Here is an 8,304-nt window from a genome sequence, read left to right as displayed (position 1 = left end):
AGAATAAAGTAAATAGAAAATCAACAAATCAAACTAGCAACGTGTCCATGCAAAAATTAAAATTTAAATTAAAAATAAAAAAATAAAAACAAATTAGTACCTGCCATTGAGAGGCACCCATGTGTTAGTCTCATGATGTGGCTGTTAATGGCAATGTCGTTGCAAAATTAGATCAGCCAATTAAAAAGAATACACGTGTCCAAAAGTTCTGGAAAATTGGTGATACTTTAAAAAGTGACATATAAAAATGAACCCCTAGAATTAACACACGTAGTTGTCGCACTTATGCTAATTTAGGGAACAGTAAGAAAAAGTGTACAAAAAAAAAAAAAAAAAAAGGGACACCTCATACTAACTTACAAAAGGGCTTTGGGAGATGGGGCACTTTGGTTTAATGATATCAATGAATCACCCACCCTTTCACATTCTTTTGCTTTTATTATCCGAAAATGATGCTTCTATATTTAGACTTCCTAATTCATTCTTTTTGGTTTGTCATTATAATGTTCAACAATATATATTTGGATCAATTGGATGTACTTTGAGCTTCATATGAAATAGAAATACACATTAATCATATATATATTGAGTATTTTTACTCTATATCAGATGATCGATTCAACCACTTTAAAAAAAGGATTTGAGTTGAATGAGATTTGAACTTGTAGTCTAATATCACGTTGGCTCTTAAGATTATTCCAAAAAACCAAGTCATTCAAATCTTTTTTTTTTTTTTTTTTTTTTTTTTTTTTTGAGAAGAAGAGGGTAAGATTAATTAATTAAGTTAGCATCATACATCGAAGTTTGGTGGTGGGAACTAGTAGTCCTACGAACAGAACATAAATGGTCATCAAGGAGTTTAATACATTGCAAAGGAGGTTGTTCTATATTACAAATCTGATTCAAAATATTTAGAGCTCCTCTTGCATTCTTTGCCAGGAAGTCTGCTACTTTGTTCTTCCCTCTTTCTCCATAGCTTAGACGCATCTCAGGTAGAAGCTGCAGCTGTTCCCTGCATTTATGTAAATTTGGGGTTAGATTTGGCAAGATGGATGGATCAATAAGTTGCTCCACAGCCTGTTTACTGTCAGATTCCAAGATGAATTTCTGCCATCCTTTCGATTCAGCCCATTTCATAGCCAAGTAGATTGCTGTTGTTTCAGCATCAAGTATGGATGGGGTGAAGCCCTTCCATTGAATTCCACCCAGCCAATGTCCTTTCTCATCTCTACATACAGCTGCACACCCTGTATCTTTTGAATGATTTAGGTAAGAGGCATCAACATTTATTTTTAAGAAGGGAGGAGAGGGAGGGTCCCAAGTGGGGGAGATGGGCTTTGTTCTAGGAGTGGGGTCTACAGTAGAGTGGTACCATTCACTAGCAGACCAAATGCACTGGGATACAGATTTTTGTAAGGGTTGGTTTTTTTGTTTAAATATCCACACGTTTCTTCGTAGCCAAATAGACCATAAAGCAAACGCAAAGATAATTTTCCATGGAATGTTGTTGTGGGAGGGATGATTTGAGGTTAAATTGGCCAATAACCAATCTGCAACTGACTGATACTGAGACAAGTCAAGGCAAGGAGGGGGGGCTAACATTTCCCAAAATTCAACAGCTCTTGGACAAGCCATGAAGATGTGAGAGGAGTTTTCAGGTTGGTTTAGGCAGAAAGAGCAAGTGTTTGAGTGTGAGCATTTTCTGATGTGTAGGTTTGAGGAAGTTGGAAGTCTATCCCAGTTCACCTGCCAGAGGAACAATTTGATCTTTGGAAGGACGTTCAACTCCCAAATGAAGTTCCATGATTGAGAATTTTTAACAGGGAGAGCCTCTCTCGATCTTATTACCCAATCTCTTGCTTTTTTGCTGTCAAACGTACCTCTCTTAGTCCAGGCAGTGTAATTATAATCCATCTCATCTGAAAAGAAAGTGCAATTTATTCTGGAAAAAAGGTGCTCAGATATCTGGAAATGGATTCTTTCTTCAAGTTCATGTTTTGAGTGAATAGGGAGGGAAGAGATGTTTTGGGTGTGGTAATCATTTAACAAAGGGCCAATGACAAGGTTCCTCACAGATTCCTCTTGCAGCCAAGCATCCTCCCAGAAATTTATTAATTCACCATTTCCTACTTCCTACCTTAGACTATGCCTAAAAAGGTCCCATCCTTTCCCTACAGCCTTCCAAATGTGGGAACCTTTAGAAAAATGGGTTGGTTGACGTTTTTTGTGGATGTATTTTTCAAAAAGGATTTTTCCAGCCCAGTTACTCTTGGTGTCAATCATCCAACATAGCCTGGCAAGAGAGATTTGGTTCATCTCCTCATGGGAAATAAGACCTAAGCCCCCCTTTTCTCTCTCCCGACAAACTTTTTCCCAAGCCACCCAAGTAATTTTCTTCTTTTCCCCAAAGAAAATTGGAGCAGATGGCATCTAGTTTTGATGTGACAAATTTTGGAAGGTTTAAGCAATACATTTGGTAAGAGGGAATAGCCATCATAGTAGATTGAATTAAGATCAATTCCCCCCCCCCCCAGATAGATTGTTTGCTTTCCAGGAACTCAGCTTTTTACTGACCTTGTCAATGATGCTGCTTAATCGCCTTTTATTTGGTTTTTTATCAGTTAATGGAAATCCTAAGTAAACACCCAGGTCAGAGGACTGTTTAACATTCAAGGATTGCTCAAACTCATCAATCATATTCAAGGAGGTGTTGCTTGAAAAGAAAATTTGGCTTTTATAATCATTGATCTTTTGACCAGACATAGAACAAAATTTGTTTAGAGTATCAGAGAGAGAGCAGAGAGTTTTTCTATCGGCAACACCAAAGAGGAGAACATCATCAGCAAATAATAAGTGTGAAATCTCAGTTTTTCCTCCCCTAAATCTAAAAGGGTTCCATTTCTTGGAATTACACTCCTCATGGATCATTCTAGACAGGTATTCAAGGCAGATAATGAAGATGTAAGGGGATAGGGGATCTCCCTGTCTTATCCCTCTAGAGGGTGTTATCTCAGCCGACATTTTCCCATTAATGAGTGCATGAGAGGAAACAGAAGAAATGCAGGACATGATCAATTCTATGGAGCTTGAAGAGAAGTTGAAGAAACATAGACAATGCTTGATGAAAGACCATTCTAATCTATCATATGCTTTTTCAAGGTCAATTTTGAGAGAAAACAAACCCCTAGACCCTCTTTTTTTCATGGAATGCATTATTTCTGAGGCTATGACATAATTTACCTCCGTGCCCCTTCCCTTCAGGAAACTGTTTTGATTTGGTGAAATAATGGAGTGGAGTTTTGGTCTTATTCTATTCACCAAAATCTTTGAAATGATCTTGTAGGAGGTATTTACAAGACTAATGGGCCTGTAGCTGGTAATTTGGGAAGGGTTTGGACATTTGGGAACAAGGAAAATCAAAGTTCTGTTAACTTCAGCAGGGATGGACAAGGTTGAGAAAACATGATTAACAAATTTTTCACAATCTGAGTTGATGTGATGCCATGAGGAGTGGAAGAAGGAAGCGTGAAAACCATCCACCCCAGGGGCTTTTAAAGCACCAATGGAGAAGATAACTTCTTTGATTTCAGGAAGGGAGGGGGGAGGAGCAATTTATGTTTTGGTTTGAATAACATTGAGGGGGGGTTATGTGGGACTCAGAAGAGAAGAGAGTCTGAAAGTGGTTGCAAATGTGGTCATGAATCTGAGAAGGGTCCTCTAACCACTCCCTAACATTGTTCTTTAAAGAGATGATTTTATTTGCTTTACCCCTAATGATGGCAGAGGCGTGGAAAAATTTTGTATTTCTATCTCCCTGTAGAAGCCAGTTGGTTCTAGCTCTAGTTGCCCAAAAAGTTTCTTCCTGTATCAAGATTTGGTCAAGTTCCAACTGAAGTTGTTGCTCAAGGTCAAATAGAAAGGAGTTTGAAGGGTTTCTTTGGAAAGCAAGTTGAGCACCATTTATTCTAGCTAGAAGATTTTTTTTCTGGGCTATAGGGGAGATGAATTGAGTATCAGACCAAGTTTTCAGATCAGTGGTGAGGGAAGCAAGTTTCTGATGCAAGGAATCATTATTTGAAGTCCATTTTTCAATAACAAAAGGAATGAAATCTATGTCAGACAGTCAAACAAGTTCAAATCTGAAGGGCTTAATACCAGGAAAGGCAATTTTTTTTTCAAGGAGTAGCAGGAGAGGGTTGTGATCTGAACTCATTCTTGGGAGGTTTTTAACAATATTATGAGGAAACATGGAAGCCCAATCAGCACAGGCCCAAAATCTATCCAATCTTTCAAAAATGGGCTTTCTTTTTTTGTTTGTTAAACCAAGTAAATTTATGTCCCACATAGCCCAAGTCTATTAGTTGGCAAAAATCCATTGTTTCTTTATAAGCACGCATCTGGTGCAAAGGATGCATATTACCCCCCTATTTCTCATGATCAAAACAGATTTCATTGAAATCTCCACAAACAAGCCAAGGTATGTGAACAGAATTTCTTAAAATTTTTAAATTTTCCCACATTTCTAATCTACCATTATAGGAAGTAGAGGCATAAATGGCTGACAAAAAGAAAGTTTTATTTGTGTTTACCTGAACCACGACATGGATTGCACGGGGTTCTCTGGTAACCGTTGTGATTTTGTTGATTCCTGAGTTCCACGTGATCAGAATGCCACCTGACAACCCGACAGGATCCACCACTTCAAAGGAGATAAAGGGGAGGCTTTCAATGATATCTTCACAGTTGGAACGCGAGACTTTGGTTTCGGTCAGGATGATAATCTCAGGCTTATGATCTTTAATGAGTTGCCTGATATTCCTTTTAAACCCCTCTCTTGTTATTCCCCTAGCGTTCCACAGCAGCACAGACATTCCAGGATTCATCGTTGGGAGCAGGGACATTTCCTTCATCGTTGCATAGGACGCTTGGGTGTTCAGTTCGACATACCTCTTTAGGTAGTTGTTGTACGCCGAAGTGGTGTTCTTCCTGATTTTTATGCCTGACATCTCGGCATCTCCTCCTTTCATGATCCCCCACGTCGCTCCCAGATGGAGTTGTTGTGCTTCCCTGATTAGGTGCATCAATTTGACGTTGTTTTTTCAGGAGAGGGATTGGAGTACCAGTCATTCGTCTGTAATCGATGGGAATTTTCTTTCTACTAGAAGTACGGGTACCGGGTCTATGAGAAATTGAAGCTCCCATGGTACCACCATCAGTGAGTATTCGGCCTGGAGGCGCTTGATCCACCATCTCAGGTTCACTTCCAAGCCCTTGTTGATGAATCCCACATCTGATATTGATGGCACATGGGCTGGGATCAGCATTCGAGGGAAGTCCGACATATCCATTTGAAGATCTGCAAATAGGGGAGCTACTTTGTCTGGTTGGAAAAGAATTCCCCTCATTTTCCCCGGAGTAATGACACTCCATTCCCCGAGAATTCCCTGAGCATAGAAGGAAGAAAGGTTGATCATTGTTTCTGGAAAAGTGAGGATGGGTTTTGTTTTTGTGATGATATTTCTGGCAGATGAGGGTTTTAGATGGATAACTCTCGGAGGGAGGATCGGAGGTCGTAGCAGACCCCCATGGGCTTGAATTTCGTATGGATCTTCGTTCATTCGGTGGTTCAGAAATTCGCTCAAAGTAAGGATAAGCATGGTTAATTTGGAGAGGAAAATTTTTGATAGCTGAGAAAAATTGAGACTCTGGGAAGTTTAAATTGAGGGTGAGTGAGTTGCTTTTCTTAGAAAGGCACATTTTCATCTCTTTCAAGGGAAGGTATAGGAAGCTATGGAGGTGACAAGAGGTAGAATTTCGGCTCAATTCAGAACAAATTTCAGACGAAAGAGAAGCAGGAAAGGGGGGATTTGATGGTTTGGGTATGGGAATTAATTCTCTCGAGGATGGGTAATGAGTAGGGGTGTGACACGTCACCTCCTCACAGCTTTTCTCATTTGAAAAAATTTCAAAAGGATTTTCTTTTTGGATTTTTTCTGTGGGGCCCGATTTTTGAACCCATTTTTCGCGGATTAATTGACTGTTGGGTTTTTGGGGGTTTTGATCTGTTGCTCTATTTTTTCTGGTTACAATCACCCAATCTTGCTCTTTACTTCCGCCCTGAATGTTGCTGGAGGTTTTGACTTCCTTTGAACCCTGTTCTTTCACGTTTGGAGTCGCATTTTGCTTTTGCATTGCGTCCCTGTAGCAGATACTCTGTTTTAGATTTCCTAACCATAGCCATTTCTTTCGTGGTAGGGAATCATCTATAAGCACGAGCATTCTAACAAACTGGAGATTTCCATTTTCAATTTTTGATGTGACCGCTCTTACAAGGTTTCCAATGTTGTTTCCTATCTTCTTGAGGAAATCTTCATTAATGAACTCCATTGGTAACTCCGGTAATTCGACCCAAACAGGATGAATTGAGCATTTTTCCTCCGAAGGTTTGAAGCCCGTTTTCCATCTCTGCGTTGCAATGAAAATTTCGTTCATAAACCAGGGCCCGGAGTTCAATATTCTCTCTGACTCTGCTCGATCACTGAATTTGGACACAAAGAACCCCCTACCAATTGGGAAGGAGTAGATTTTTCCTATAGGCTTCCATATCCGTTCAAGACCTTGGATAAAGTAGTCTGATGAAAAGGATTTTCCATAAGCTTTTGAGATGATCGCGTTAGACCAAGGGTTGCATAAGGAAGAGTATTCCTCTGGGGAGATAGAGATGAAGATGTCATTTGCAACATCAAAAGCTTCAGGAGGGGTTAGCGAAGCAGGGGTTACACAAGGGGTAATAACGGAAATGGAGGTTGCTTGGAGTGCTTCTTTGAAGGAGCAAGGATTTATATTATGATTTGAGGGTAATGGGGGTAAATTGTTTTGGGCACTAGCTAGAGGTGGGGGTGAGGGCTGAGAAAAAGTCGAGGAGGGGGTTAAAGGAGGGTGGTGTTGTGGTGGATTTGGTGGTTGACTTGGTGGTGGATCCGGAGGTTTTTCGGGTTGTGGAACCCAGGACTCTCTCTCACTAGGACTCTCTCTCACTAACATACTTTTTGCTAGTCTAAGTCAATCAAATCTTTATTTGTAGGAAATAAAGCCCAAGATCCTTAGTATATATATTGTACATTAATTTATTTTATATATATATATATATATATATATATATATATATATATATATATATATATATATATATATATATATATATGTATGTATGTATGTATGTATGTATGTATGTATGTATGTATGTATGTATGTATATGTATGTATGTATATGTATATATATAGGTGAACTCGATATGTCTTAATTTACTTCATTCACTTCAAATTTAGGCTGTAGAGTATTGTTTAAGGAACACATACAACGAGGATAATCAATTTAAACAACAAAATTATGAAGGAAAAAAAAAAGGATGAATTATTAATTTATATGAAGATTTAATTAGTTTTTGGTACTCCTTCTGTTTCTAAATAATCACAACATTTTCCTATTAGGCCCTGTTGACTCACCTTACTTTTTACATAATTGAAATTATCTTTGTTGAACTGATATTATTTTTAGTTTCTTAATGAATTGAAATTATATCTTTTAAGATGAAGTGAACAAGGCATTACTACCATTTCTATTAATTGCAACACTTCTTTATATAGTAAAGGCCCATTATTGTTTATTAATTTTCTCTTCTACTAACCCAACTATCACTATTATTATGTCTCCCTCCCACTAACAATTATATATACCCTACAGGCCAACTCTACTTTTAATTATATCATATAACCCTCACTCTATTTTATTATTATTATTATTATTTTTGATGAAATATAACCCTCGTTTTGTTTCTTATCCTATATTTTATTTTATTTAAAATATGTGTCAAGTCTAAAGCTATAAGTGGAAAAAAAAATGGTATAAAATAATCTCACTTTTAGGCTACTCGCATTAGAAAACCCAACTTTGAATATATTTAAATAATTCGAATTTTGAGGGTCATCTACTTTCGTAAACAATCATTATAGACAATAATGATCGCGAGCAGAGTAATAAGGTTGTGGGTGGCGGTAGGGTGGTCCAAATTCTTGGTGGTTATAGTTAGGGGTGTGTTGGTATTGGCATATGTAGTAAGCCTAGGAAAAGAAAATGAAAATCCCTTCAAGGGGAATACGTGTAGGATTTTAGGTGTGAGAGGAGTGAAAAAAAACAATAAAACTAATCAAACAATATTAGATTTCGTTTAGTCTGACGTAAAACAATTTCAATAGAATGAAAAATGATAAAATATGTTTTCGAGGAAAACCACAATTGCAAAA

Source organism: Chenopodium album, chromosome 5, assembly GCF_948465745.1.
Source record: "Chenopodium album chromosome 5, dcCheAlbu1.1, whole genome shotgun sequence".
NCBI classification, from domain to species: Eukaryota; Viridiplantae; Streptophyta; class Magnoliopsida; order Caryophyllales; family Amaranthaceae; genus Chenopodium; species Chenopodium album.
Note: the sequence above shows the minus strand (reverse complement) of the source record.